Source organism: Oxyura jamaicensis, chromosome 3, assembly GCF_011077185.1.
Source record: "Oxyura jamaicensis isolate SHBP4307 breed ruddy duck chromosome 3, BPBGC_Ojam_1.0, whole genome shotgun sequence".
Classification (NCBI taxonomy): domain Eukaryota; kingdom Metazoa; phylum Chordata; class Aves; order Anseriformes; family Anatidae; genus Oxyura; species Oxyura jamaicensis.
The window spans coordinates 22,520,371-22,533,150 of NC_048895.1; the positions used below are offsets into that span (position 1 = coordinate 22,520,371).

At 38.8% G+C, this 12,780-nt stretch overlaps 1 protein-coding gene across 5 annotated transcripts in view; it reads right to left on the minus strand.

Moving 5' to 3' along the window:
- Positions 1-12,780, minus strand: part of ESRRG (estrogen related receptor gamma) — a 400,798-nt gene that overhangs the window by 194,971 nt on the left and 193,047 nt on the right. The gene's annotated exons all lie outside the window — the stretch shown is intronic.

The following is a 12,780-nucleotide window of genomic DNA, read 5'->3' on the forward strand; positions in this document are numbered from 1 at the left end:
AGCAAGATGTTGTAAGGAATCGCAGTTTGCCAGCATCCCATCTACAGCAAAAGAAAACCAGAGCAATGCTGGCGGATCAGACATTGAATCTTACCAGGACCTAGTAGGGAAGAATTTATACTACGCTATTGAGGAGTTATGTCTGACATATCCATTCACAGCCAGAAAAACTTTTTTTCACACCTTCACTACTTACAGTTGAGGAAAGAGGAGCAACAGAAAATAGTGTTGCCTTTAAAAGACACTTATTCAGAGACAGAAATGCAGTGACTTCTTACATTCCCAGATTTGCAGTAAAAACACTCACATACCCTTAGAAAAAGCTTTCAACCCTTGACTATAACCATGTTAGTGATTACAAGTAAGTTCCTATTTATTTTTGTTATTAAAAAAAAAATATGGCCAATTTGGTCTTGCTACAAAGCGAATCAGTAACTCACAGCTGTGCCACCTACGAGTAAGGGCACAATTCCCTGACTCTTGGGCCATGAAGTATTTTCTCTTGGTGTCTGTGGCTCCCTGAACAAATTAATAGATGAACTCCAGGCCGGTTATCAAGTTGCAGGCAAACAATACGTGGTATTCTTCTAGAAGGAAGAAGAAGATTTTAAATAGCTATTGAGAAATTAACTTTCCAATCAAAACTCCGACTTGTTGACTTTCATGAATCAATACATATCATTTCCAATCTTTATGTTATCATGCATTAGAAAAGTTAGCAGTGAGCCTCGGAATTAGGTCAGTTGCATTAGATCTCCTAATTAACCAGTTCTTCCTTTAAAAGAGCACTCGCTCGGCTTTCAAGACTACTCCAACATTTTGTCAATAGAGTTCAGACCAGGGCTAATGATTACCATTAAAGAACGCCCAGAGTGATTTTAAGAACTTATCTTTCTGTATTTTGTTCTTTTATCCAGCTGTGGGATCCTGGAGTGAAGTCACTTCAGACAACTGTTCAGGTTTAAAAAAAAATACAAAAATAAAGAGGTCAGGGAGTGAGCATGAGGAAAATTTTCCGCAAGTGGAAAAGACAAGGTATTTTAACACAAAATACTCCCTTCTAATTTAGAGGCTGATGATAGAAAAACAACATATCCCTACAGCCACTGTTTTATATATGCATATATCTATATATACATATGTGCATTTATATATGATTTTAATTGTGTATATATATATAAATTTTTATGAATGAAGTAGTAGTCTTTAGGGGGAGACTGTAAGGAGGTCATTAATATACAGACAAAACTATTTTCCTTTTACCTTTCTCTTGACCTGATTCCTGACCTTTGTTGTCTATCCCACTGCAAAGAAATTCCGCCCAAACTGAACGGCTGGCCCTCCCCATACCTACCCTGTTGCCTCCCCGCGCTCATGCGCGATGTTGGCTCTCATGGCCTTCAGCGGTCTCTCTCATCTGCTCCTCACAGACTCTGCCTGGTCTGCAGATCCCCAGAAACCTACCCAGGGTCCTGCCCAGAAGCCCAGCTTTGGTATTTGCTCCAAGACCATCTCCCTACTGAAGTATCAGAGATCCCCCCTTCTGTCACCAGTAAAGGATTGAAATCTGGCTGTGCTTTTCACACACTTTTAAGGTGTGAAAGGGAGCCATTGGGCCAAATACGGGACCAACATGCCCAAAACCATATTGCTCCAGCTTACTGCTCCACTTAGTGTGCTGAGTTTATGTTTCTGTAGTTGAATTCTTCAGATACTACTTCATCTGCCTTTTTAATAAATCTTTTTGATTTCTGTTGTTTCCTCACAGTGCTACCCCAGTTACCGAGTATTTTTCCTTTACATTTATCTATGGCTAGTCCTCCTCCCTGCTGCCTCCCTCTTTGATCTCCTCTCGGGAGCCAGAAATTATTGACGGTGGTTTTCCTGCCTGCCATCGGGATGAATTGTCATCGGCTCCGATTACAGGACACCCCGAAAAACAGCACAGCCACAGAGGGGAAAGCCTGCTACCGAGTCAGCCTGCACCTGCTCAGGGTTACCCAGGGGGAACCATTGCAGCAAATTCTGCTCGTGATTGAAAGGCAAACTCCACAGCGCTCCAAGGCTGATGATCTAAAATACAGTAAGACATTGGGCAAAAGCCTCACTGAAATCAATGGGAAACCTCCTGCTGGTTTTACCCTAATCCCTTCCTGTACCTGGGGAGGAATTCCTATATGACTTGGTATTTAGGAAGAAGTGTTGCTTGATTTGCTATAAATTAGTAATGGGCAGAAGTAGCCAGCTGGGCTACTCCCATTGATTTCACTGAGTAGAAGGACTCCTCTATGAGTATCCATTTTCATGTGGGCCCCTCGCTTTTCACGTCTGAGAGAACCAAATTTAAATGAAATTACGTTATCAATATTTTAGTGGATATACTCCATTTTAATGAGATTTGTAAGATACAGTTTTGGCCCAAAATTAAAAATAAAACAGGTCAGTTTGTTATTCGTGTAGGTCTTTCTAGCCAGTGTTGTTTAAAAGTAAAAATCACAGTGAGATAAAACTTAAATAATTCACAAATCTGATTTTACATTACTTTGCCTTTTTTTTTTTTTTTAAATGTGGACATCACTGTTTCAGTCAACAAGCAGCAAACCTCAACTGCTTTCACCTTGGATTCCTGTGGAGGATGGGTAGATTACCATTTCCAAATTTTGCTTACTGAGACAGAGCTCTGAGGGGATTTACAGTGACACCCACACTTTGAACAAGAGGCACCCAGAGAAAGCACTCTGCCAGAATTTAATAGTTGCATGCTTTATAATTAGGAATTTCCTTAAACCAGTATTTCAACCCATTTTTATGTCAATGACTTGAGAAGAGTAGAGCACGAGAGTAGCAGCTTCTAATGTGCACACTGTCACAATGTTTTTAATTTAAAAGCAGCAAGCCACATTACCCTTTAAGATACAATTAAAACAGCAAATATGATTTGATTTATTAAAAGTTACTAATAAGCAAAGCTAGCCAGCTGGGCTCAGTCTAAGAGGGGCAGAATGATGGATGAACTGATGGATTCATAGCTCACCTGACAACTAATCCACATAGTGGCTACAGGGGCAGTTCTGTGGGAAGTAGTGCAATCAGGCACAAATCATCATCATCGTCGTCGCCATCATTATTTGTATGTCTATAGCAGCTTTCAGTCCTCTCTCTCTCAGAACTTTGCAGATGCTTAATTAAGCCTCATGATATCCCCTCAAGGGAAGTCAATATTAGTTTACCTATAGGTAAACTGAGATACAGCAATGCACAACTTGCTCAAGGTCATAGAGTGGGCCAGTGGCAAAGCCATGAATAAAACCCTCTAAATCTGACCCCAGCAGCCTGATTTAATTATGAAATGATACACCCCTTCTGTTACCAGTTCCACACTGGAAACAGACATGGCAGATGCTTTGGGAAGGAAGTAAAATCTGACAAAAGTGAGATAAAGTAGTAAAAAAAAAAATAAAAATAATAAAAAAAAAAAAATAAATCAATTTGAAAAGCTCTAAATGTGGAAGCAGGTCTTCTGGGCATTTTTGGTTAAATAAACAAAATAGTTTCCTTTACTGAGAGCAGAATATAGATATTTTAGTTGCTCACTGAACTACCACTCTCAACAACTAATTAATGTTAGTGGCTGGGTAAGTAAACTAAACCATTGTGGTAGCATTTCTCAGATGTTTTGCATGTATGCAGACATTGAAAAAAAACAGATGGAGAATACTATAATGAATTGAAATGTTCTATTTAAAAACTGTTTGTCAGCTGTAGTTAAGTTGACACTGTCATCATGGCAACAAATCACAACACTTCACATGTTGTGCTCCATGCTCCAACCTGTTCCCGAGAGCCGAGTTGTTGGAAATTGGGAGTTCTCGAGCAGCTCAGTGAGTGGAACAACAAACAAGTGATGGCTACCTCGGGTTTCTACAGCCCTCCAGCTGGAAAGTAAAAGGTCAACGGAGCATTTGTTTTTATAACAAACTGATGGTTACCTCTACTATGCTGCACCAGATTAAAAAACTAAATACAACAATCTCCATAAGCAAAAACACTCAAAACAATACAAAGCGACTTCATGGTTCAGGTTGCTGATAACGGGCTGACGTTTTCCAGCTCAAGGTCACCAGCTGAAGTTGAGTTCACTCTCAACGTAACTCAAAGTCATTGAAACCTTCTGTTCAAACCCCAGCCTATGCAAAACGCTCTTTTGACCTCTCCGCAGTCCCTAAGTTGTCCCCCACACACGTCCAAAAAGCAAACAGCATTTCAGCTGGCGCTGCTGGGACCCTGGCTGGTGTGCTCGGTGGGACTGAGGGTCAGGCAGGCCAAAGAAGCCCACCCTACTACTGGGCAGTGCACACTGCTGCTACAGATGCCTCGGCCAGCAGTACTTCCGCAGTGATGTGTTTTTTCCTACGGAGCGTTCAATTCCCGCATCCCAAGCTGTAGTAGAGGAAAGAGCAAGGCATTTCACAAGGTGGCAGTCAGAGTCAGGCCCCTGAACCCTTTGTCTGAATTGAGCTGCAACCCCAATCCTAGCCCAAGGGGGGGTCTCAGCACCATCCATTTGTAATCCATTTACACTACTATACACTGTAGACAGTAAATAACATTTGCCAGCACTGAGGTTTCTGTCATCTTCTCGCAGAGCTTTTGAAGCTAAGTCATGCTGCTAAAATAGTCTGCGGTCCTAAACTACTGATTTGCACTGACATTTCTTATACTCATATTAGCTATGGCTACACTCAGTCAAAAAGAGTTATTAATAAAGAGTAAAAAACTGCAAATAATTTTTTTCAAAACATCACCAGCAACTGTTTTCAATCTAATGGAATTAATGCTCACATACAAGAATTGAAAAAGATAGGCAAGTAAGTCTCAAACCTTATGCTTGCTCTTAATTACTCCACTTATTTTTTGGAAGAAGTGAGAAAAATGTCTGCAGAACTGCATACTCAATAGGGCATGAATAATGAAAATATCTCTATACATCTTGCAATCTCCTGTAACAATGCTTGTAGAAAAAGAGTACATTATTAAGCATTGTGGCAAACGTGCAGGGCATTTACATTTCTGGTGGTGTTTTGTGTGTCTTCTTCCCCCTGCCTCCCCTAAATTTATGTATTTAGTTAGTTGTGATCAAAATTATTTGCAGTACTTGTGGGTGCAGAATTATTCTTGCTATTGTCTCAGTTTTTACACATGGAAAGATAGAGATTGTCATGAGGGAAAATCAGACACTGGTTTTAGCAGCAAGGACTTGATTTATTATTGCTTCAAACAAGTTTCATGCATTAAAGATCCCTGTACAGAACATGACATGTTCTTTCTTTAAAAACAGCTACACACTTTAGGACAAGTGACATGATCCAAATGGTCTCGGCTGACGTTGATGGCTATTCTAACGCAGCACAGGAATGTCTTCCTGACTCAACGTGTTTAACATTTTTTCAAGCAGAGATGAGAAGAATAAAGGAAAAAAAGACAGTTAAAATGAAATATCTGTTCCGCAAAAAATCCAGTCTTCATCTCGCTTCCTGTATTTACTGCTATCCCTCAGGCTAACGAAAGCATTTCTACATACACAGAAAACTCCCTTTTATTCAGATGTGAATTTCAGCATTTGATAATCATCTGTTGAGGGTCACATCTGAAACCCATGGACCTGAATGGAAAACATTCCAAAATGTTTACTAGCTGTTGGATCAGGTAGGTACAGACATGTTAATTATAGGAAACCAATTACAAAGTAACACCATGGAAGCAAAAACAAAAGTAGATGTTTTTTATGGGAAGAAAGAAGGAGGGAACAAAAGAGGAAGACTGGAAGAGCCAAAGGGTATCATACTGGGTACTGATAATGTGGTATTTTAAATTGCTGTAACACAATTCATTTTGAGAAAATCCTAAACCACATACTTACATGAACATGTAAATACATTTTTAGTTCCTAATGTAGTTAAAATCTTTTACAGTTAACTGCTCCAAAATCTGGCATGTAATGATTAGTAAAATAATTAACAAGCTTTATTTTTTCATGTATAAAATACATGAACATGTCATTTTCACATGTCATTTTTATCCTCTATATGGAAGAGTCTTCTTTCCTTATGAGATATATTATTGTCCTACTACTACAAGAAAGATTTGGTGAATTTTTTTTTTTTAGGATCCCACCAAAAAAATACAAAGAGTGACTGCAAAGATGGATGAAAAGTAATCTGACATATTCCTTTTCCATAGGACAAAGCAGCACAAGCCACAATTTCATCAGCGATGGTCTCACATCTGTATAACGTGAAGACAGGAGCAGTTGTGTTATTCTGGATTTATATGTATATAAATGGGCAGAACAAACCTCTACCCCTCAGGTTCCAAGGAGTCATAGACAACTTGGTCTGTCTTTCCTCATCACTTCTTAGACCAACTTCTCTCCTGCTTCTCTCTTAACCTGTCTTGTTATGACTCTCTCAAGGCTCCAATTTTCCCTATACCCCTCCGCATGTCAAATCCTTTCGTGAACATGACAGGTTCCTCTGCTCTGCTCGTCTGCACAAGTTCCAACTACAGAAACTGTTTGTTTAGGCCTTCCATCTCAACTTCTTCACCATCTCCACTTCCAGAAGAGTAAACTATCTCAAAACACAGTAGGGCAAGCTATCAGTGATAATGCATGAACACAAGTCAGTCAAGCTACATACACCGCACCAAGGAGATGGCCCACTGCCTAAGGCAGTCATTTTCAGTGCTGGTTTCAGATCTGCAGTGCCCAGGTGACCAGCACGGCAGGGAGGCCAGTGTCAACCACCACACATTCACCTGGTCTGCAAGGAAATGAGGCACTCTGAAATGGGCTCACTCCCCAGCAAAGACAGTCCAGTGAATTAAATAGGAACATCACCAGTCCTCTCAACATACAAGTTGATAATACATCAGTCCGTCTTAAACACAGGAGATTTTACCTTGATTTTATTGTATTCCTGCACAGACAACCTTTGCTAAGGACCCCATCCTTCAAAAGGGCTAATCATAACACAGAAAGTAAAAGCACCAAAACAAAACCTCCAGTATTACCCCAATAATTGTCCAAGCCCATGCTGAAAACATAGGCTTACTTTTAAAGTTAGTGGCAATGACAAAACTGTGTAACTTCTCTCTTCCTTTTTCTTTTTTAAAGCCAAACTATTTTCTGCTTTTTTGTGATGAGATTTGTTTCACAAGACACTGTGATAAAACTCAGGAGAACTACTGCACACGGCACATACTGTACACATATTGGTACAAGAAGAGAAAAGGTATCGGAATAACTAGTTTTCTTTTAGCATTCCTCTAAACTTATTAAAGTTTTGCTAGAATCTTTTGGGGGTGAATGAAAGTAGCTAGGCCACAGATTAACAGTATTTATGTGTGATTCTGGGAAGAAGAATGAAGACATCGTAGGTGGAGAATAGCAGTACCTCTGGGAGGAAGCCTAACACCCTGTAAACAATTCCAGCAGAGTTTCTACAGTCGAACATATTTTCACGCAACAGAATTTTGAGAACACAGGTAGAAGTGTGAAAACACTTGAGAGGATAACCATAATACATTTCCAGTCTGCAAGAACCTTAACCTTTCCTACAGAGAGCCTGTGATATCTTCCCAAGTAAAACATGTGGGCATCCAACTCCCTCTGAAGTCACAACAGGTGTTTTTTTCTGAGTAGCTGAGTGTGATGCTGCTGAACTTGGCCACCTAGTATCTCTTTAAAGCCAGCAGAGAGAGGCAGGAACTTACAGGGTTGAATTTCTCTCCTCTAAAGAAGCTATCCAAAACAAGCAAGATGAATCGTACCCTAGAAGGCCTCGTTACTCTCCATCAGCTATAAAGAGAGTTGAGGATGGGGAGCTCAGATATAGAAGTTTACACTTCAGATGTCTAAAGTTAGGTGAAATGAATCTCATCGTAGGAGTTTTTCCAAGGACTTGAAAGAGGAGAGGATTTCATCAAAGGGCTATTTCAAGATAACTGTCAGAGTCAAAAAAAAAAAAAAAAAAAAAAAAAAAAAAAAAAAAATTCACTTAGCTATCGCTGATTTAAAGTTGGGCTAGTTTCTCTTTAGTAAAATTGTTTTAAACACCACTTTCAGAGTTATCTCAATCCATCTGTTTGTAACAACAGTGTAAGTGGGTCAGAACAGAAGATAAATACAAGCATTTTTCCTTTCTGTTCTCGATTTTACAAGTGAGTGATTCTAGGATCCCATCTGTAATCATTTATCCTGTCCATGTCTCCAGTGGTCTGTTTGTAAAAGCAAAGACAACAATACTTACATGTTTTATTGGGACTTCACCAACTACCCATTTTTAAAACTATCTAGATTCTTTGATATGAGGATTACATGTACTGCACATTAATATATTTCTTCTCACTTTTTCTTTCTGCATTTCCCTGACATAATCCTAAGCAAGGTTCTAGCTGGACAAGTTATCTTTTGGCTTTTCCTATCTTTTCAAAGAACGGTAAAGAGGGAGGTTATTCCCCCATTTTTATATATTGTTGAGCTACACTGAACTTTAAGAATACCTTTTTATTAATCACACGGTGTCCACTTTGCTCAGTGAAGCTCACTGTGAATGTTAACTAAAAGTCTTGCATGCAATTGTCCAGGTGCTATTAGCAACTACGTACCAAGAGTGTACGTACACAATACATATTCTCTACTCTTCTATTTCCTGTCTTGACATTTCTCTTTGATTACTGTCCTACTGTCAGGCCAACACTTGCATCTTGAGAGAAAGAAAAATCTCATGCATGGAAAAGGATCCTCCACTTATTTATCTCATTGTTCTATTGCTGTATCTACCATTACACCATAGTGACAGGAGGCCAGGTAGGTGCAGTTCTGCATGCAGCTGAGTGATGTTTGTATGTCAGCATTACAGTCAACACAGTTTAGGCAAGAAGACAGAGACCAGGTAGACAAACTGCCTGACCTGCTCTCTCGAACTTTCTTGCTTATGATGATCTTCTTCTACCTCTCTTAGCACTTCTCTCACAGGTAGGTTTCAACATGTCTAATGGAAGGCTTATTTATGAGGATGAAGAGCCAGTTATTCAGCACACATATAAAACCAAAAATTAGTTCAGGCCTGAGAAGAGAATGGCAGAAGAGAATTCCCAAAGGAAGTTTAAAAAAAGAAAAAAAAAAAAAAAAAAAAAAAAGAAGAGAAAAAAAAAAAGGAAAGAGTTGTTGTGTTAAAAGCAGTAAGAGTCTGTTACACCAAAATTACAGGTATACTTGAACAGCTTAGCATTGTTTGGACAGTATAAGACAAATATGTGCAAACACATCACTGGACAGAATAGTATTTTTCTGTATCACCAGACTGATGTAGAATAATTATAGAAACCAGAAAAATCACAAAAAAAATGATGTAGAAAAAAATTACTACATTAATGTACAGTAATACTATCTCAAAAATAATGGCCCAAACACAATTCAAGGACTATTTCTTGGTCAAGGAACTGTTTTCTTTCCTGCATATGGCAGGTAATTTTTAATGAGACCCTTTATTGGAGTCCCAGCTTGAGGAATCAACAGAGGTCCAGTGGACCAGATTTCACTTGTCTTTGCAAAAATCCAAAGTACCCCACTAATTATATTTAAAAAAAAAAAAAAAAGTATGCAAATTTAACAACAAACCTGGTCTAGTCCTATGTTCCAAACATGAAAGAAATGGTATTGAAAATCAACAGTAGTCAACAATATCATTATTTCTGTCAGCATCCAACAGGATTTAATAGTTTTTCATGCCTTCAGCAGCAACAATGCTGTTTTAGGTGTAACGGTACGCTGGAATACTTTACCTAACGTCCAATTCTATAGGTGTGAATAATCATGAAAGTGAACATCTGTTTATTCACATTGAAAAATAATATAATCACGTCACTGACCTTGGTGGATTCACTTCCCTTCAGGTTTCCAGTGAACTCAGTTAAATTGTTCTGTGGCCAAGAATATTGCATCAGCCCTAGCATAAAGTTTTTCTGGTATCCTAAAAACTGTGAAATCATAGCAGATCATCTAGGTGGTTTTTTTGATGCAATTTAAGAAGAGTACAATTGAATCTCTGCCTCATGCTTGCAGACTGCTTACTTGTGAAAATTACAGCAATTGCCACAGACACAAACTAATACCATGAGAGAACTAAGTTTTAAAATAGCCACACTCATTTAGGAAAATAAGTTGGAGCACTCTCAGGCCTTTAGGAATGAATCTACTATTGCATGCCTTTATGACATCTTTGAGGCATTCAATGCTTGGGAGGAAAAAAAAAAAAAAAAAAAAAGATTAAAAATACTGAAGTGTTCTGCGAAGATATTAGGCTTTCATTTCCTTTTGGCCAGCTACAAATTGCCAGACTGTTCAAACCCCTGACACCATACCAATCCCAAACGTCTAAATGACACTCAAATAATTTCCTAACGAAATGTATTAGAAACCACTTAGAAAAAAAAAAAAAACACATATCTGTTTAATTTCCCAGAACAGACTAGAGGCTTAATTTTGTTCTCAGCTACACTGGAGTAATTCTAGAATAAATTGATGACAATGAATTACTCAGAAATCCTCACAGCAGCATATCTGGAAGGTGAATTTGGTGGTGGGCACAACAGATTAAGAAAACTAAAGGCATGAGATTCAAGCCCCACATCCACCTTAGTTAGAGCTGCTGTCTTACAGCCTTTGGGAGTGGAGAGTGCTGGGTTTGAACATTGGCCACTGAAACATACTTTTCTTGCAATCTGATGGGTTTGTGGGTACCATATACAGATATCCAGCTACAAATACATAGTAGTCCCCCAAGGCAGTCTGGAGAACCTTGCAAGATTCCCTGGCAGCTGCTCTTCCAGCAACATGAGCAGGGCACAGATTGCAGCTCAGTCTGTGTGTTAAGTGAGTTCCTAGTCCATTGTCACTGTTATTATGTGGGGATAAATATAAGATGTCCAGACAGGCAAGCTTTACAATACACCGCTGCATCAAAAGACCAGCCTCTAATGACGTAACATTTGCAGGAGAAAGAAAAAATAAAAATAAAAAAATTATCAGTATCACCTCTCTTCCTTGTACAAGACAAACAAAGAAAACAAAAGGTTCAATACGTCACTGCCAGATCAGCACTGGTCATAGACGCATTTGTTTTTAAGGTATCCAATCATTTTCTCTTTGGAAAAAGTGGTTACAGATCAATTAAAAATAATAAAAGATGTCTATCTGTTGGGAAGGATAAACACACAATACAGTTTGCTAATCTAGCTGGATAAAGGAGTGCAAAAATAATAGATGCATTTATATAGGCTTAGACATCATTTTCTGTAGCACAGTATAGCCTTTATCTTTGGAGAACATCTGAAAATACTGAAAAAGTCCTGTGCTGAAGGCAGGTACCCCAGTAGATAACTGACTTTGAATCCAGTCATACCATATGAACTTCATACCATATGAACATTTGAGTGATAAAAAAAATAATTTATACATTCTGTTTCTCTGTTCTTGGCCATGCCTCTCATACATGACCGTACAAACAAAAACTGAAATATCTATGCCAGGACACACTCTGTTTGTCTCAAGAGATCTTTTACTGCTCATGTTTTGTCCTACCAGTTAGGAAGTTAAAGACCCTGTGTTATTCATATGTGTTTTCAGTTGCACAAGGTCCGTTAATATATTTTTAAATCCATTCTATTTCTATTTCTAGAAGACCCCAAACCTGCCATACCTGGCTTTTTCCCACCCAGAAGTTCACAGTCTACATCTTCAAATTTGGAGAAGAGCAGAGGGCAAATCAAGTTGCTAGAGCAGACTAGGAAGCAAATAAAGTCTAACATTTTCAGTTAAAAGAGCTGATGACACCATGTTGTGGAAAGCATTCCTTAGAGCAAAGGACAGGATGCTGTGGAACTGTCTTGGATGGTTAAGTGCATAAACAGGATTTACTTGCTAGTAGTAATAGAAGGACAAATCCACAGCATTTTTTCCCAAGTTTGGACTGGAATAAAAATAATAAATTATTGCATAGATCCAAGACAAGACTCCAGTATTATCTCACAAAATATATTAGATGATCAAGAAATAACTTCTCTAAGAGGAAAATACACAGAAAAGCTACCCTACCTTCTTTTTCAGAAGCAATGATATTCATTGCTGCGAACAGCACATACAGGACATGCTGAAAGGACTTAAGGTCTTCTTCATTATATAGGCTATAGCCTACTATAGAGATCACTTTTCAGTGAGATCCTTTGAGATCCTTTGCTTCTCTTTTAAGGCTGCAGACATCATTTCTGTTCACCTTCACAATCATAAGGCTGGAGTGGCTACAGCAACAGTTCATTTGGAAGAACTTTATTAAAAAACCTTGTAGGGTATGTTATCTACCATTTACTGGATCCTAACAGTAGGAAATGAAATTTTTCAGCAGCAGGACACCCACCAGCTACCCGCAGTCCACCTTGCAGAACTTCTTAGACAGTGTAATGAAAATCCCTGAGCCAGTCAGTGGTCTGAGCTCTTTTCTCCATCTGCTACGTTTCTTGTCTCAGACACAAGATCTCATTTGAAACTCCCATATTCTCTCTGTAATAAAAGTAATAACTTCCTTTTGCACATGCGAGTAATAGTTTCCTTTGCACGTGTGGATTATAAGTCTGCAAAAAAAACTAAAACAAAAGTACGTTGGGGGGGAGGGGATGCAATAAGGGTAACTGCAAGTTAATGGAAGCAGTCAGAGCTGGAAA